Source organism: Polypterus senegalus, chromosome 14, assembly GCF_016835505.1.
Source record: "Polypterus senegalus isolate Bchr_013 chromosome 14, ASM1683550v1, whole genome shotgun sequence".
Classification (NCBI taxonomy): Eukaryota; Metazoa; Chordata; class Cladistia; order Polypteriformes; family Polypteridae; genus Polypterus; species Polypterus senegalus.
In genome coordinates this window covers 96,215,206-96,235,611 of record NC_053167.1, presented here as the reverse complement: position 1 = coordinate 96,235,611, position 20,406 = coordinate 96,215,206, and the positions used below count along the sequence as shown (strand labels likewise).

The 20,406-nt window shown below is 39.0% G+C and overlaps 1 protein-coding gene across 1 annotated transcript in view; it reads right to left on the bottom strand.

The window, feature by feature from the left end:
* Window positions 1-20,406, bottom strand: part of ak5 (adenylate kinase 5) — a 517,659-nt gene that overhangs the window by 469,298 nt on the left and 27,955 nt on the right. The window lies entirely within an intron of this gene.

Sequence of the window (20,406 nt, the reverse complement as noted above, 5' to 3'; positions counted from 1 at the left end):
TCAAACATCTATATCCTCTAGCTGTCAGTCCTTTAAAATTAAAATCTGTTTTGTCACTAAAAGCTTTGAGTCTCTCACAATCAGACAAGTCCTTCAGAGTCGTAAACTGGGCGCTGCTCCACTAACCCAGAATGTACAAGAGGACATGGATATTCTATATAGGATAGTCATGCAAATAGAGACCCGGCAGTAACATTACAACCTACAAAAGGCATCAGCATTCTGAATTCCCTTTGTCTAACACCCACCACTCTCTAGGGCTGGGGTCTCCTACTCCAGTCATAGTGGGCTGCAGGTTTTCATTCTATCCCTTTTCTGAATTAGTGATGTAGGTGCCAGGAATGAAGGATAGGTATCCTGGCCAAAGTAAAGGAAGGATTTCATACCCAGCCAGGAGGTCATAATGGAAGAACTGGGTAGATGCGCTTATCAGGAACAGGTCATTCCCCCACATGACAGGTGGCAGTGTTTCTTAGGGCTAAACCTGATTAGGACACCCAAAGGGTGGCATGGGTGTTGGAGTCCAGAAACGCACTCGTGTCAGGGTCTTTGGGGACCACCAGAGGGCACGCTGAGGGAGGACAGCCCTGGTTTCCGCATGGCCCAGAACTGTTCCAGACAATTTGGGCAGGAGACTGGAAACAGTTCCTGGGTCGACTCTTAAAGAGAGCCTGCTGCCTCACTTTAATTGAGTCAGAGTCGGGAGACATTGGGCAACACTCTCTTGGAGGAGAAAGGAGGATTCTGAATGGTGCATAATGGTGTCCTTCTTAAAAGGTGTTTTTGTCAAATAAAAATCATTTATTTGAACCTGAAATTGTGTTTAGCATTGCTGTGTCTGCAGTTTGGGGTTCAGTGGTTACAGTGACCAGTTTTTACTGCTATTGCACACTTTTGGCAAAATTTTAATTGGTTTTCGATTTAAGACTCAGACCCCCTTAATTATTTCTTTTTTCCTTAATTAGCAGCCAAACAAAATGAGATTCAAAATGAGTAAACACATGGCCAGCAACCTGTGACCATACTATCACTGAAAATAAAGAAAGGTGAAGGTCTCAGTAATGTTGATCTGCTGATGTCCACAAAACATTTTGATGATGTTCTTAGAAAAAAGAAAATTTTGGAAATGTCTGGTGTGGTACCAATAAGCCTTGGACTTAAATCGCAGGTTTAAACAACAAGAATGGGCTACTAATTAAAAACCTTCGTGGACTGAAATTGGCTGAAGTGAGGCCCTGACTTAGCTGGTCATCTGTTGGCTCACTTCACATCTCATTTTTGTTTGAGCTCCATTTAACCACCTTAGCATCAGACTTGAGCATCACTTGGGCTGTGAAAACAATGGTAAACATGTCACTTGGCCAATCGTATAGACGTGTCTTGCATAAGCATTGGACCCGAGGATTACTTGGGCTGTAAAAGTGCTAACAGCATTAGTTAAACGTTACTTGGGCAACGGTGTGGGAATGCCTTATGTAAGCATCAGGCCCAGGTGTTACCTGGGCAATGGCGTAGACACATCTTCTCTTAGTCTCATAAGGGCGTCACATAAGAAATGGTTTATAGCAGCTCAGGTGTTGTATGCTCTTGACAGTGATATGAACAGTGATGTTGAGGAGCCTCTCATCAGCAGTAATGTCAAAGTGAATCTGTCTTCAGACAGTGAAATTGAAAGTGACACTCACGTTCGGGTCTCCCTTGACCCTCCTTCAAATAAACCAGTACCACTTCGTTTTGACTTTGAGGGACAACCAGGAATAAAAGTGAACGTTGACAGCCAAAATCCACTTACTTACTTGAAGGCATTTCTTGATGATTACGTGGATGAAAGAATTGTTGTTGAGATGAACTGTTATGCTGAACAGTGTCGGGTAAATGGCCGTACACCTAAGCAGTTTTCTGTTCAAAGATATACAACTCAAAAGACATATTTTGACAGTATATACAGTATAATTATTATTCAATTCATATTATTATTCATTACTATCATTATTTTTATCATTATCATACTTTTTACACTTCTGACTTTGTACTTTTAGTGTTTTCCATGTTTTACAGAAGAAGGATGAGATTTAATAAAAATGTAATTTTTTTTAAGCCAAAAGTGCAATGTGTTTTACATGTTTTTGTTTTTTTTTTTTTGAGAAAAAACTTAATGCTAAGGAGGTTAAGGAAAAAATGAAACAAATCAGAGGACTGAATCTTAAAAAGAAAAAAACAATAAGCAGCAATAACTGGTCACTAATTAAGAAAAGGGCTTGAATGAAAACCTGCAGCCACAGTAGCGCTGCAGGACTGGTGTTGGAGATGCCTGCTCTAGTAGATCTGACAACACCCTGCCACATTGCTTGTTTAATCTCAGTCTACACTGTTTAGGGAACAACCTTTTCTGGTACTGATCCTGCTGCCGATGAGCTGAACTCCAGTACTTCTACCCAGGGCACCTTTGCATTGATATGTAAGGTGAGAACAGCATGACTGGTCTCTGAAATATGCAAACGCCACCTCTGACTGGATAAGGGCACCCACATTGGCAATGTAGTTCCTCTGACCATTTTGCTCTACTACTATATCTGAAGTTCTAAATCTAATTTTCTCTTCTTTAATTTCTATGTGCCTAACATGTGTGGTAGATTAGATGCACCATCTGCTCAGCTAGAGTTTGGCCAGGTGGCGCACACGTCAGAAAGAATCAACTGACCGAATGATTAAGTGCTTCCCACCATGATTTATTTAAACTGCCAAAGAAATTGTGAAAAAATGTGCACATTAAAATAATAATATGGAATATTACTGCCTTTTTGGCCACAGCGGAGTTTGCACCAACTGGAACCGAGACCTGGATGTCTACGTCATGCCACTTTTGCTTAATAACGATGGCTGACACATCACAACTGTGGTGCCTGCTGTTTGTTCTCTGGCATATTAAGGTGGAGCAAAATAAATAAATAAATAAAAACTAATGGAGCGCCAGCTATCTGGGACTCTTTTGTATTCTTTTATGTGTACTTTTCACCGGCCAGCTCAGTTTGTGTTTTTTGCTTCAATATTAAATGGTAAAAAGCAATGGGGTAAGCCAGACCATTAGTGGATTGTAGCTCTCTTTGTTTCTTCCAAAATATTTCAGAATGGGGCCAGAAAGAATATTTGGGCAGTTTTCATAAGTAAAGAGTTTTCTTAGCAACTTGAACAGGCTACTGGATTACAATGAAGTGACACAGTCAAAGGTTTTAGACTGAAATAAACAAATGCATCTCATAAAAAGACACAGTGATTATTGCAGCTGCCTCACAGCTCCATGGTCCTCGATTCAATTACTATGCTCAGCTTTATGCTAGTTAACATTTCTTTCATTTTTTTCTGGGCTAAATGCATTTTTCTTTGGGATGTGCTACATTTTAGTAGGGCTTTGAATCATGGAGATGTGACTTTTACTTTGAATTTCTACCTACATTTTTATTTGTTAAGCTTTGAAAATGCCACAATGCCGGTTTTGGTTTTTGTTGCCACAACATGATGGTTTGCTGTTGAGGTCCATACTGGTCCAACACTTCACACCATGTAACATTATTAGCATGCGTATATTTAAACTGATGCAACATGACTTGTTATTGTTCAAGATTGTGGATTCTCTCAAAACACTCTTTGCAAGTGATTTACTGTAGATACTCATAGATAAGTCCATCTGCGGATAAGCTGACCATCAACCTTTTAACAAAAACACCAGGAACAAATACATCACCAACAGAGATGCTAAATGAGAACATGTGGAATAGTGGGTCCACAGCTTAACCTTCAGGAGCCCGTTTTAAATAAATAAATAATAAGTTAATTAAACGGCTGGCTTGATCTCCGTGAGTGTGTGTGCTCATGCACCTATGGAGGCTGGTGAAGTAATGGGGGTGAGATGCACCTGCACGTGAGGGTGAGGAATTCCTCAATTGCTTCATTGGCTTTTTGCAGTGTGCAACTGAGGCGCAGTGCCCATGGAGGCATATAAAGGGGAGCTAGCACAAGAAAAAGGGGAGGGAAAACAAAAGGAAGAAGAAAAGAAAGGAGGTTAAAAGAAGGAAAGAGAAAAGCAGGAGGGAGCTAGAGCTGGTGCAAGACAGGAGGAAGCCCCAGGGAGAAACGTGTGGTTGGTACTTACAAGGTAGCTTTGAGATCACTCCTTTTGAGCGACCATGTAGCAGGAGCAACCATTTTGCTTAGGGTATGCTTTCACCGGGAGGGGTCAGGTATCGGCAGCGGTGTGAGCGGAGCAGGACTCGGCAGTTCTCTTTCAAACACCATTGGATTGGTGGTGGGGGCACCGGCCGGGATAAAAGATTTTCTGTGCCTGTTGGTTGGATGTCTCTCTGTGCTGTGAGGCCCGATCAGGATCTGATTGACAGGTGTCAGTTTTAAAAGGAAGGCACCAGGGCTAAGAATTGTAAAAGACAGTTTTCTGCTGTGTTTTTAACATCGCTTTTAATGGATTTATTTATTGGGGTTTTTAATCACCACAGACACTCCTTTTTATCTGATTATTTATTTATTGGACTAGAGCACTGCACTATTTATTTGGACGCTGTTTTTGATTGTTTTAATAAAAGCACTGGCACTGTTTCACCTACCCCTTCCTATGTTTGTGTGTTGAGTCCTCATCCGTTGGCTCATCCCACGGGTACGTTATTGGCACTAGCTGGTTCAAGAGGCTCCCAGGAAGGACCCGGTAGTGTGGGGTCGACCTGCGCCATCACAGAACATTCAAATGTTCCTGCTGTTATCGGTGTAACATCGTGTACACGGGAGTGCTCCGGCTGTCTGGTGACTTACCAGTGAGGAAGATGTTAAGCACATGCGTAGCATACAGTCAAGTGAAAGCATCTGAATAAAAGTTATAAGAATACACTTAACCCTGCACGTACTGAGGGGTAAATTTAATTGGACCAGTTATGGGTCACAAGAAGCCAGGGATTAATGCAATGGCACCAAATGTAAGGGAAAAAGCAAACTGGTTCTATGCAGGTTTCAATTGCATAGAGTGATCTAGTAACAGAAACCTGTAAATTAAGTGTCAGTTCAGTTTTAATCCAGTGTCACACACGTGCGCATGGGGGGCAGCTAAAGGGCTTGAGTGAAGGCAGTTCGGAGGTATGCCAGGATGTGGCAGAGTACACTGACTCTTTTTCTCCCTTGCCTGTAGACCATTCCCAGGGGATTCCACCTGCCTCTCCTGACATCACTTCCGAGACCGAGCCAATGGAAGTCGACCACACCAGCTCCAGCCCCTCTGATGTCACATCCGGCTGTGATCCAATGGCTGAAGACCACGTGCTTGATCCTTATGACCTCACTTCCTGCCTTCCCCTTTTAAAACCTGCCCCTTTTCCCTTTTCCCTCAGTCTTGTTTTGGGCTCCGTTGTATGCACTTCAGTGCTGGTTATTTTGAGAAAAACGACTTTTGCAGCCAGGATACCATATTACATGGGTGGCTGCCCCAAACCTTTATTGGCCTATGTCTCGTTTTTGTGACACCAGCTATTTGTTATACGTATTTTCAAACAGTGCGATCTGGTGGTGCAGTGGCCAGTTTTCATTCTGTGAACCTTCAGGGGCTCTCATTGCAGGTGAAAAAAAGGAATGACTGTTATTTACTTCACAGAACATGAAGGACTAACCTATTCATAAAACACAAGAATATTATCAAATTTGGCAGTGTTTTGGATGTCATGAAGGTTTATATATGAGATTAGGATTCAAAAAGAAATACTAGCTAGTAAAATGTGCAGTTTTTCATACGAAAGAAGTAAAAGTGTTCCAGACTGACAAGCTCCGCGCATCCTGTGAGATTGCACTTGTATGTCATTGTTAACATTATGCTGAGTTCACATGTTAACTGTAAACAAACAAAAAAAAAACAGACACTCTCAATGTGCAAAATAGCGGAACACCCAGAAGAAGGCGGTACATGCAATATAAACGCTGCCATGGCGATGTCTGAAAATCCAAGTCCACCAGTGAAACATAAGACTCTGTCGAGAAATTGGCCTGAATGGTAGGCAGAATGTCAGTGGGTCAGCCCTGACCATGGTGATGAATGTAAGGCAAACTTTACAGCGTGTCATCAAGCTTTTTCAGCCACCCATGGTGGGATGTCTGACCTGAAACAGTACAGTGCAGGTGCTACCCAAGTCCAAGCAGCTAAAGAGCAGATAACACAGAACGGAATCACTCAGTTGTGTTGTTGTTTGATTAGTTATATGTTGTCTACTACTGTATAACCTACCTTACAGTCTAGGTATATTAGCCTATATTCTACTGTAAGGTATTATTATGTGCAAATTGATCACGCTAACATTTCCATCCATTTGGACTGAATGTTAAGGTAGGTAGATTTATTTTCTAATTCATAAATGATATACTGTATTCCATGACAATGTGCAATTTTAAACATCTACATACATAAACCAGTGAGTCTATTCATGATCCATAACCATGATGCATATTTAGAAGTATTTTTCAGTCTATCCTTTTCTATTTTTGTATCTTAATCCATACACGTTTTCAATATAATTAATGATTCCTCCACTCCAGGTTACAGCTGTGGAGTTGACTTGTGTGTATCATGCAGCTCAGCACAACCTGAGCTCTGACAGGGCTGATTGTGCACAAAAAGCTGAAATATCATTTTATGTTTCTGTTTTTAAGTATTTGTTTCTGTAATTGTTAATTCTTTTGTTTCTTTGTCTCGCAGTAAGAATTATAGCATCATCTGAGGGTTTTGGGGAGTGATGAGTGTCCCTTATTTTATCACATTAAAGGTGGCAACCCTAGGCACCTTCTAGCCCATCTAAATCCAACACTTTGTCTCTTCTCGTGCTATATGCATACTTTTGTTTGTTTTTTTATCTTCTAAGATGGCTTCTGCAATGTACTTAAAATAATTTTCTTGCTTCACACAATCTTTAGCCTTTTAGTGACTAGAACTGGCCTTGGTACATGAATACATTTTAACACACCATTGTGGTAAATTGTGCAAAAATAAATTGGATGCCTGGCTCAATAATGGGAAAGCACTTTGGCTCTTTTATATTCAGTAAAAACCTTTCACACTTAATCAGTGCAATTGTTCAATGACTCCTAAATGTCCGTAGTATCAAACATTTTCACTTACATAGAAGACAATTAAGCAGTAGGGGGTTGCAGCTGTTGCATTGACTGAAGAGGTTGGGTCAGGCACCCCAGCTTGTGCAGTTAAAGTAGATAAATGAGCTCAATGACTGGCCACTTTGTAAGAAAATCTAATGTGATACAGGTGAAAAATAAATGCTAGATATAAATGAAATTGTATCTAAGTGGGTCACTTCTATGGTTACTCCAGGTCTCATATATTACAACCCACCCAGGATGCTATCCATCCATCCATTATCCAACCCGCTATAACCTAACTACAGGATCACGGGGGTCTGCTGGGTGCAAGGCCAACCCATCGCAGAGCGCACACATACACCAAGCACACACTAGAGACAAAGTAGAATTGCCAATGCACCTAACCTGCATGCTTTTGGACTGTGAGAGGAAACCGGAGCACCTGGAGGAAACCCACGCAGACTTGGGGAGAACATGCAAACTCCACGCAGGGAGGACCTAGGAAGCAAACCCAGGTCTCCTTACTGCAAGGCAGTAACACTACCCACTGCGCCACCGTGCAGCCCACAGGATGCTACTTTCAGATAATTCTGAGTATGTTCTTAATAGGCTAGAGTGAATAAGAGCCTGGCAGAGATGGCAACTACAAAGGAAGAAGGATAGTACAGGATAAATGTTTGACAAAAAAATCACTGTAATGATAGTAGGTCACCATTGCTAAGGGGGCCTTTGCCTCAGTATTATTAATGGAGCCCAAGAGATCATTATTCCTGGGGCAGTAATACAAAGCTGGTACGTGCTGTACTTGGCAGCAAAGAGCCAGATGACTTAGAATTGGGGACCAGGACTGCAGAGACAACTGGGTCTACTAGGACAACTCTAGTATCATGTCTACTGGAGTCCTCAAAGTCATTCCTGACCCTCAGTGTTTGCCATGGAATCAATAACTGATTGGGGCTCAATGGAACACTTTACCCAAAAATTACTTTTTTATGGTTACTTACCCCATTTACTTTGTAGTGGTGGCCAAAAAAATATACATCTCATGTTTTCATGCAGAATGGATAAAAAAAACATTTATGACATAATACAACCCAACAGTGAGCAATGCTATATTGTGACAAATGATGTGAAAAAAGAAAGTAAAATCTCATGTTGCTCATGTCACATAATGCATATGTCAGTTATCCAAGCATAAGTTCAAAATGTGTAAAAACACATGTCTCTGTCTCTCTCTCGGACGGCCAGAGTGGAACATCTGATGGATTGACTAGCAGGACTGAAAAATAACTTTATGCCTGGCCGATATAATATCCTGGAGGAACAAGTGGAAGCCAAGAGTCAGGAACTGTTCCATCTCCCATACACCAGGTGTTGGTTGTCCGCAGGGGTGCTTGGGAGTTGGAGTCCAGAAGTGAAGCCCTGTCTGGGTCCCTGGGTGCTGATAGAGGCTGCTGTTGACCTTCCTACTTTCTTTATGGCCTGGAAGAGCTTCGAGGGACACACAGCATAATACCAGAGACGTTCCCTGGTCCAACTTAAAAGGGAGCCTGGTGCCACACATCAATGAGTCAGCAGCAGACAACACTGAACAGGAGGATGAGACAGGGAAGAATTTGTTTATTTATTGTGTATTGTGGATATTCTTAGGAAGGGTGATTATTGGAAATGTGCTGTGTTTAAATAATTTAAATCCAAAATTGTGCTGAGTATTGCTGTGTCTGAGGTTTGGGGCTCAGTGGCACCCCCTGGTGGATCCTATATACAGTGGAACCTTGAGATACGCGTTTAATTCATTCCGTGACCGAGCTCGTAAGTCAAAATGCTAATATCTCAAATCAATTTTCCCCAATGAAATTAATTGAAATGAGATTAATTCATGCCAGTCCCCAAAAAACACTCCAATTTTTTGTTAAATGTTTTCAACATAAGAAAAATGTATTTATAATGAACAAATATTGTATACAAGCAAAGTAAAATCTAATACATAAAAGAGAATCTAAAGAAATAAACAGATGTTGGTGGAGCCGATTAGCGTATTGTAATAGTTTTTTTCTTTCACTTCACTTTGCTTAACTTAATTTTCTTCTTCACTAGTTTTTTTCTTTTTTGCCACGCTTTCGTCACTTTCATTCGCAGAGCGTTTCAATAGAAACCTGTCCAAGGAGCTTTGTTTCTTCCTCAGCTTTAGAAAGTTTCTGAAATGAGTTAGTCAAGTGTCATTAAATAGCGCTGCTGCACGACCAGTTGCAACTTTTTCAGGGTGTTTCTTTTTAATAAAGTCCGAAACTTTTTCCCACATTGCCAACACTTCCTTTATCTCACTTGAAGAGATAACCTCCTCTAACTCTGGCTCCTCTGCGATACCGATCTCCTGCAGAACCTCCGTATATTGCTGCGTCTGTAGATCCGTCAACTCCTCCGTCGTCAGTTCCTCAGGATTTTGTGCGGTGACAAGCTCTTTGATGGCTTGTATTTTGAATTTTGGCTCGTAATTCAAGGCAAAAAAATTGACCTAGTGACGGCTCGTATCTTAAAAAACTCGTACGTTGGGGCACTCGTATCTCAAGGTACCACTGTATATTATTGCTTTAAATATATTTATTATTTATATATTTAGTTAAAGCAATAAAATGTCTACTACTAGGTGTAATGTTGTCCATTCATTCACAAGTGGGTAACAATGTTTGATGAAGAAAATTAATTAGAACCACAAAGAAAGATGGCTGTAAGGGCAAGAATGTCCAATGAACTGACATTCATAAATGCACGACAAGACTGAAACAGACTTACCATTGTACCATTAAGACCATATTATTAAACAGGCGTCTAGCTATGATAGTTGTTAGTTACTCATGGAATATTACGAACACATATAAACAGCAAACTAAAGCCTCATGGGATTGACTTTTTGAATTAAAGTTCCGCCTCTTCCCCCATTCACTGTTCAAGAGTCTTGTCTTCAGTTTCAAAAGTTAACAGTTTACTGCTTATGATGTGTGCTGAATATTCTCCTGCATTAATCTGAATCTCTCTTCCTTACATGGACTCTGTGATAACAGCTCGCTCTCACTTCTCTCACTTGAGCTGATCCATGCGAGGAACAAGACTGCCTGGGAACCACATACCAAGAATGATGGATTTTTGCAAAGGAGATTGACTTAACAGGTATATGTTCTCCTTCCCACCTCCTACACAAGACCATCCCACCCTACAAGCAGTCTGCAAAGTGTGTGTTTGGTCTACCATCATTTTTAGAAAAGAACAAAATTGGCAGACTAATGTAGATGAATATATAATGAGAAACAAAACTGAATGTTAATAATTATTAATAAAATAAACATATCTAATATTTCAGTGTCATTTTATTGTTCATTAACATTAATCAACAGCAGTATGCAATTGTTTCTGGCAGAGTCAACAGCGCTCAGTTACTTTCATGGTAAGTATAGGAATAGGGTGATCCTAGAAGCACAACCCTGCTTAAAGTTATCACAACTGGAACTGAACTTAGAATAAAAACAATGAATGTCATGAAGCAGACTCAACCTTCACATGACTTGGAGACATTTGTGATTTGTTACCTTCTTCTTTTGACCTGAAGGTTTAAGTAACTTGTGAGTTATTTTTCTACTTTTGACCTAAATTGTATTGTATCTGCAATTTAAAAGTTTTGTTATTTTAGACTCTCTCGTTTCCATTCTATATCAAACCACACTACTCTTCTTACATTTAAATGTTTTTTTAATTGATATGTATAAGAAAACGTAAAGCCACCTACTCACAGTAAAAATGATCTAAAATGCTTTGTTAAAATCCCTGTCCTTTACCACATTACTTGTACTTCTTTTGTTCAACCTTTGAAAATTTACCCAGCTTCCCACATCTTTTACTTATATATATATATCTTAGTGGGAAACTGATGCCCTATTTTTATGTTAAATTGGAAAAAAATCACATTCTTTTTATGAGAATCAGTTCCAAACCTTTTCTGAATTTGAACTCATTAATACAGTTTAATTCTAAAGTACACATGGCCGGGCCTGTGTGTGAAGTTTTTTTTTTATTTGAATTGTTGATTTATCACACACAAAGAACTATTTCTTATGGGGCTTTATATTTGCATTTTGTTGGGTGGTGACTGAACACTCAGTGTATCTTGGATTGCTTTCAAAGTACGCTGTTGTACTTCCTGTGTTGTTCTCATTTGTTTGATTGGGCTGTATTCTGTTATAATGTTTAGTTTCCAAATAAAAGGATTTCAAAAATATCAACAAAAGTTATTTTCAAAATCTTAAAAAAACGACTTGTTAAATGTTTTATATTGGGCTGTGTGGCAAAGGAGAGCTTGACAGCAAGAGCAAAAATAAAGCAGAGGGCACGTCAAGAGTTTAAATGCTTCGACCCCAGCCATGCCTGACTGAATTGGGTAGAATAAGATTAGGTCTTACTCCTGTGTGCGCTGGCTGTTAAGTTATAAAAGTACCTGAATTGTAAGTTTAAATTTTGATATTTGTTAAAAAATGATTATGGCTTTTGTGTGGTCATTTAATAAGCATGTATGATTCAAATAGTGTATTTCAAATGGGGAAGCCAAGTATAAAGCCAGTTGTGTTCAGAGCGGAGGGTGGGAGTGCCAGCAACATTTCTAATTAATGACTACATTTATTTAAGGATTTTATTTTTTTGTTTGATTTTATATGAATAAATTATGTACATTCATTTGGAGATGTGATTTATGGCTTATGCCTTTAATTCTAACACAAATAAAAGCTGGTAAAATTACTACAATGTTTTCAGTGGAACCTTCATTTTGTTTTGTCTCAGAAGGCACAAAGGCTGATGAGACAGCCTGGAGGGAATGTGTGCTGGAGGTGAAAGATATTTTTTATGCTCTTCAAATTTTCACTTTTAATTTCCTCTTGGGGACAAATAAACTTCTCTCTATTAAGTGTTACCCCTCTATTTGATTCTATTCATCAGTGGTCCAGATCAGACCAGTTAGATTGTATCTGAAGGGTAGTGTCATGTATATGTCAGAGGAGGCATCTGTATGTTTATTAGATTATGGTTAAACCCTACAATGGATTGACATCCTAGTTTAGTCGCCTATTCTGTTATGCTGGGATTGATAAAATTGAAAATGGATTTGATGTTCATTCATTCATTGTTTTAAAACCAGAATCTCAGATAATTATATTATATTATATTATATTATTATTATATTATATTATATTATATTATATTATATTATATTATATTATCTATAATAATAAAAGGCAAAGCCCTCACTGACTGACTGACTGACTCACTGACTGACTGACTCATCACTAATTCTCCAACTTCCCATGTAGGTAGAAAGCTGAAATTTGGCAGGCTTATTCCTTACAGCTTACTTACAAAAGTTAAGCAGGTTTCATTTCAAAATTCTACACGTAACGGTCATAACGGTCGATAACGGTCGACAACGTCCGCCATGTTGAACTTTCTTATTTATGGCCCCATCTTCACAAAATTTGGTAGGTGGCTTCCCTCGCTAACCAAAACCGATGTACGTACTTATTTCGGTGGTATGACACCACTGTCGGCCGCCATATTGAATTTTCCAAACGTCACTAATTCTCCAACTTCCCGTGTAAGTAGAAGGCTGAAATTTGGCAGGCCCATTCCTTATAGCTTACTTACAAAAGTTAAGCAGGTTTCATTTCGAAATTCTAGGCGTAACGGTCATAATGATCAATAACGTCCGCCATATTGAACTTTCTTATTCATGGCCCCATCTTCACGAAATTTGGTAGGTGGCTTCCCTGCGCTAACCGAAACCAATGTACATACTTATTTCGGTGGTATGACGCCACTGTCAGCCGCCATATTGAACTTTCCAACGTCACTAATTCTCCAACTTCCCGTGTAGGTAGAAGGCTGAAATTTGGTACTTATTTTGGTGGTATGATGCCACTGTCGGCCGCCATATTTAACTTTTAGCGGAAACCGATGTCCGTACTTATTTTGTTGGTATGACACCACTGTCACCTGCCATATTGAACTTTCCAACATCACTAATTCTCCAACTTCCCGTGTAGATAGAAGGCTAAAATTTGGCAGGCCCATTCCTTACAGCTTACTTACAACAATTAAGCAGGTTTCATTTTGAAATTCTACGCGTAACGGTCATAACGGTCAACAACGTCCGCCATGTTCAACTTTCTTATTTACGGCCCCATCTTCACGAAATTTGGTAGGTGGCTTCCCTGAGCTAACCGAAACCAATGTACGTACTTATTTCGGTGGTATGACGCCACTGTCAGCCGCCATATTGAATTTTCCAACATCACTAATTCTCCAACTTCCCGTATAGGTAGAAGGCTGAAATTTGGCAGGCTCATTCCTTACAGATTACTTACAAAAGTTAAGCAGGTTTCATTTCGAAATTCTACGCGTAATGGTCATAACGGTCAACAATGTCCGCCATGTTGAACTTTCTTATTTATGGCCCCATCTTCTCGAAATTTGGTAGGCGGATTCCTTGCACTAACCGAAACCAATATACGTACTTATTTCGGTGGTATGATGCCACTGTTGAACTTTTCAACAGTCTTTGTTACTTATGGGCCCATCTTCAAGAAATTTGGTACACGGGTTCCCAACGCTAACTGAATCCTACTATACGTACATATATACGTCCATAGCCTGCAGCTCGGTCACCGTGTGAGGCGGCGTTGGGTCCCCCATCCCAACGCCTCCCACGTTGTTGGCTGCCTGCCTATATAAGGCCGTTCATCGCTCCAGTCTCTACATTCCCTTCCTTGCTTGCCACGGGATTCACGTCTCCCTACTGATAACTACAGCCTTTTTGTTTAATCCACGGCTTCTCCGCTGTTTTATTGTTTGTTTATTACAATTATAGTTATTGTATAGGTATTTTACACTTACTTTACATTGTTCAGGTACCCATTTCCTTTATCATTCCAACCCCCATTACCATGTCTATCGAGATGATCACTATCGATCAAAGAACTATCACTTACCGAGTGGTTTCCATGCCCGGAGATACCACCTACCTTTTCCATTCTCTTTGTTACATATTGCACGGCCATATCAGGCTCACTCTTGATATCCGGAGGAACATTGTGTCTTATGTATTGAATGACTGGGACAGGTTCAAGATGGACTGATGACTATGGGTACAGGAGATAATTATACACACAGGAGCACTAGAAGAGTGAAATGCTTAAGCCCTTCACCTATGGTTCTGCATGTGAGTTGATGGCTGCCGCTGAATTGTTCGGTTGTCGCTTTCAAGTGTACCGAAATGGCCAAATATTTTACACCTTTCGACAACCGCCAATGCCTCTTAAACATTCTAGATTCACAGGTGACGATTTCTGTAGTGGACACTTTGATGTTTATGAATGTTTAAACTCTCAAAAGCTGGAAGTGAAGTTATCGATGAAACCGGTTGTATACTTGCAACGCTTGACAGATGCCGAATGTCTCTTCAACACAAGTTCTACAAATACTGTCGTAATTGAAACAAACCATGAAACTCAAACCGATTATGACAGCACCAATCCAAGCTGTGAGATTTGAGACAAGATTACTGTTCACATGGCCAACTGTAAGTTACATGCTCAAGAGTAAGCTCAGCGCACAGCTTGGTCATGTTACAACCGGAGGGCCGAACTGACAACATGGTATACAAAGAGATCCTTAACAAATAATTATTGGCATATTTTCCTTAAGTTTAAAAAGGTTAAATTTTATTCTTAATAAAAATTTTAATGCAGTACTTCGCCGCTGCGAAGCACGGGTATTTTGCTAGTATATTATATTAGTCAGTCAGTCATTTTCCAACATGCTATATCCTAACACAGGGTCACAGGGGTCTGCTGGAGCCAATCCCAGCCAACACAGGGTGCAAGGCAGGAACAAATCCCGGGCAGGGTGCCAGCCTACTGCAGGGCACACACACACACAGACACACACACCCACACACCAAGCACACACTAGAGACAATTTAGAATCAGCAATGCACCGAACCTGCATGTCATTGGACTGGGAGGAAACCGGAGTACCTGGAGGAAACCCACACAGACACGGGGAGAACATGCAAACTGCACCCAGGAAGCGAACCCAGGTCTCCTTATTGCGAGGCAGCAGCGCTACCACTGTGTCACCGTGCCGCCCTTATATTATATTATATTATATTATATTATATTATATTATATTATATTATATTATATTATATTACATATTCAGGTATGTAGAAGTTTAATCAATAACTCTAAATTGGTCTGATATGAACTGAGATTTCTCTTCCATGGAGTGGGGTTCAGTCAAAGGTTTGTTTAACGTTGATTCTGTCTGGGGAGTTTTCAGTTCCCACCCATAAAGAAAGTGTTTCCAAAATATGAGCAGATGGATATCTGCATTACATAAAACAAAACCTTTAAAATGCAAAGGCAAAAGAATCAACTTCAGGCTAGCAGAATGATAAGATTATTTCTTTAAATCTGATGTCCTGTTTTTAGCTCAGCTGTATACTTGTAAGAGAACATTGGTTCCTTGACCACGGTATTCTGAACATGACTTTAAAAAAAGCATGTACTTTCTTTCATCAGATTTGTGGAGCTACAGCTGTAGAAAATTGCTGCACATCTGCCTTCAGGAAATCCTGCCAAGGTCAAATAAGTTGTCACTATTAGCGTAATGGTACCTATTACTCGTACTTTTGCATTCTCATAGTGTTAAAGTGCACTGTGGTCAAAAATTGAAAATAATTGCTTAGGCATTACACAGTACCTTGAGGTACTTACAGTATTCTTTGGCTGTGATATTCTCAGGCAATCCCTGTGTCTTCTGATTTATTTAGGTTATATGATGCAACATATTTCAAACCCCCACAATTCTATTGATGCTAAAAAATTATAGAGCTAGAATCTCTTGTAAATAATTATTTTGGATAATTAATAATCGTTGTTCATTATAGTGGAAACATAGGGTATTTGTGACAAGTGGAAAAGACCTTTAGATTAACTTAAAAACAAAGGAGATGACTGCAAATGAACATAATTCCAAACAGAAGATTACATGCTCTTGATTATCCTGCCACACCTCAATTGCAGACTGACTTAACTTAACCTGACCTACACCATGAAAAGTGTATTAACGGAATTAATGGACCACACAAATAAACAGCCTCTGTGCATTGTGATTTACAGAAAAAGCTCTGACAAGGCAAAAAGGCACAGTCTCTCTCACTCTCTCTCACTCTGTGCCACTTTCTCTTTCTCTCTCACTCTCACTCTGTCTCTTTCTCTCTCTCTCCCCCTCCCTGTCTCTTTTTTGCTTTCTCTCCATCCATCTCCCTCTTTTTCACAGTCTCTCTCTGTCACTGGCCTTGTGAAAGCCAGAATTTAAGAATGCAAATTCTACAAAATGACCATAATTGTGAATTCTTTTGTGAAAACATGGCATGTTGGTGAGGCAGTGTGTAAACGTGAGGAAAATTACCCTGTAATTGATTTTTCGTATTTGAAATGTGAATTAGTTATTGTTTTTTTCCTTTTGGCTGACTGGTGTTTTTCTATGTTTCTTTACTTATGGTAATGTAAATGATTAATTGATTATTGATTGATAAAGTTCAATTCAGACTATTCCTCTCTCTTTCTCTTTCTTTGCCTCACTGTCTCCATCTGCCACTTTAAGTTCATTGAAGGTTTGCTAGTTATATGGGGTACTGGAGCAGAAACTTTCATGGTTGGATGATCTTCCTGACACCAACTTGATTTAGTTGCCTTTTCTGACATACAAGAGGGACAGCACCCTTATTGTAACCCTATGTCACAGGTATAGAAAGACAAAAAAAAGAAAATTACATTTAAAGCAATGTCTGTTTACTCAACTTCATTTGCCATCTCTAATCCTTATTAAGTTACAATTTTCCCTAATATTACTTTTAATCGCCTCCCTACAGATTTTATTATTTTTTCTCCAGCCGTCTGGAGTTTTTTTGTTTTTTCTGTCCCCCCTGGCCATTGGACCTTACTCTTATTCGATGTTAATTAATGTTGATTTATTTTGTTTTATAATTGTGTCTTTCATTTTTCTATTCTTTAATATGTAAAGCACTTTGAGCTACTGTTTGTATGAAAATGTGCTATATAAATAAATGTTGTTGTTGTTGTTGTTGTTGTTGAGAGGCTCTGTGGGGGAAACACTGTCAGCCCACCTTTATACTGAAGTCTTTTAGAATTTTCCCATCCACACAAAATACATTTCTATCCGTTTACCCTTCAATGAAAGATGAAAGTGGACATGGTCACAGGCCATCATATGGTGAGAACAGCTCCCAAAAGGAACAACAGGAAGTTAAAATGATTTGCTTAAGAAACTCAAGTATCATTTTAGACCTTAAGGACTATATTAACATCTACTTAGGATTTGAATGAATTTCATATTTCATACACTGTTTCTTATAGAATGATAGGATTTGGGCTGCAGCTGAGATATAATGTCCCATTGTTATGAAGTTTTGGATTTACTCTTAAGTAGAAATTGATTTTGTTTCTGGTTTTGTAATATTTTCCTTCTGTTTCAAATTTTATTGTCATTTTTCATTTCTGTGCTCATTTTTAAGGGAAGCGCCGTTCTGTATATTTTCACTGTTAGCAGTGACTCCATTTGCTAAGACATTACGACTGCAAGTCATGTCCTGTGATATCAGTGCTATTTAAGAGCACAATCTTCTCTCTCCTAGTTTCTGGATAACTCACAAACAACATTTTCAGTGATATTTACTGTTTTTCAAGGGTATTAAGGCTTTTTGATCTTAACATATATTGACAAGGCTTCTGGGTATGCATATTGGGCTGTGTTGGGTTTGCTTTTCCTTTTCCTCAGCCCATTTTGACTATAATCCCTTCTTATCTCCTAAAATAATCATATTACTGATAACTAACGTCTAAACAGGCAGAACAATGGAAAAGATGAAGAAGGATCAGGTGTGATAATATCAGAGGTGTGCAATAAATATGTCCATAACTAGCCATTGTTAAGCTGCCCCACGCCAACAAACACACAAGCTGTTTTTAGACTAGGGATCACAAACAGGTTATAAGCCACAAGATGTCCACTTTTGAAACAGTAATCTTTCAAGAAGGTGTTGCATAAAATAGGTAACAGTTTGCTCACTAAATCCAAGGCCACTGTGAATCTCCATATGCTTTTAGTTGTAATTACTGCATCTAAAGACAACAAGTTGTCAGTTTGTTGAACCTCCATCCCTACTATTCCATCATCATGCATCCCATCCTCTAAAACCTCAAAGTTGTCGCCAAGTATTGCTAAGAAAACACAATGGATCTATTGACCTGGCCCATTATCCATTCTGATTTCATTTGTGAACATCCCTCATTAAGGGTAATTTTTTCTTCGATATTAAATACTGCAGTCATCTTTCCTTCTCCTTGATCCAGTTTAACCCCAAAAAATCTATTTAGCAATCTCTCCATAACAGCTATGTTTGTTCTCAATTGTGTTATATTTGCTGAATGAACCACCATCTAAAGTAAGAGAGTGTGAAGGGAACACAAGATGTATATGAGCACACACACAGGAGTGGAAATATACACTGAAGTTTTAAGACTGGTCTACATTTAGAGAAGAGCTATGATCTCCTTAATTTAACAGAAAACATGAAACAAAACAAAAATCTCAGCTACCATTAAGAAATTCCAGAGAAAAACAGGGATCTTGAAGGAAACCTCTTCCCAATCTCCCATAACATTTGTTCTCCACTGGTTTACCTCAGCCACTAGCATTGCCATGATTTCAAGCAGATGTCTTTATGTTGTGTAGCATATTTTCGGCGGATGTCCTTAATGTGAATTATTCCTGTCTTGAAGATTTTATCCGATCCTGTCTGCTAGAATTGCAGTGCTGTTTGGTTGTTTTTGGTTTTCTGCTGCTTTCTTCCTTTATGACCACTTCTTTGCCTGACATTAGTATATGTCTGGTCTTGTATTGTCTCTCTGTACTCGCTATAGCATTGATTATTTAAAACTCTCAGATGTTGCCTACACCCAATCCTTAATGACCTGAGAGCTCTTTTTAAGACACCTGAAGCCACAGATGCTAAAGAATAACATAAAAAAATTGAAACAAGGACCAGGAGGTTAAACATAAGTCATTAAACATGGAAAGATCAAAACCAGGAAATCAGACCAATTTTTCATCAACCCAAACCTTAATCCTAAATCGAAATCAAAGAAACATGCACTAAAGTTCTAATACTGTAAGAAGAATAACTAAAATAACTGCTAATTTTTTCGGGACTACACATCAAGCTTGTATAATGAGGAGCTGCACAGTTTGAACTTTGCACTATTGACTAAAGCACGTCTGGGTCATGTCCATAGTGACGCTGAAACAACATCACCATGACCAAAATAGACAAAATGGCAGCAGGAAGACGCAAAAAAAAAAAACTGTACCAAAATGAAGATGGATTTAAGATACCAAAAAAAACAATGTACCTAAATAAGCAACTTAAAATAAAGATTTCCAAAATGGAATAAATAATTATAAACAAAGTACAGTACATTCACAATAGCTGCTACTTTGCTATGGCATTATCTAAGTCAGCAGTGGTGTTCTTTAGCTCCCCTTTGTACTTCTCGTATGTTTAAGTTTGTGGTATTTTTCTTTTGCTTTCCTTTTATTCAAATAAAATATTTCCAAGATATAGTCAACAAAGTTGATTAAGAATATTTAAGGAATGGTGTGAGCAGCTAATCATACAATATGCCCACTTTTTCATAATTACACAATACTAGATCTTCTATGTAAATCAGTAACTCAAACATTGTAACATGAGGCATCCTCATGACCAAGGGCAGGATGATATTTTCTGGGCAGTGGTAGTTCAGAGAAGGAGGAGAATCTCCTGAAGTTGATGAAAAAAGATCCTGTCCATTAACAATATGGACAGAAGAGATATGGTTGTGTGAATAGTGTGTGAAAACCATTTTAGACTATTGATGGCCTTGTTGAACAACTCAGCATTTCTCACAGAAGATGCCACACAGTTTGCATGTGTTATGATTCAGCCAGGCTTGGGGTTCAAATTCCTGTTTAATTATCTCTTTGTCCATTTTTTATTCTTTTATTTGTTAATATTGTCATTTTTGTAAAGTATTTGCATTATTCAGTGTTTTTTTAATTAGTTTCGTATATAATGCTATTTCTATGTATCCATACTGGTTTTTCAAT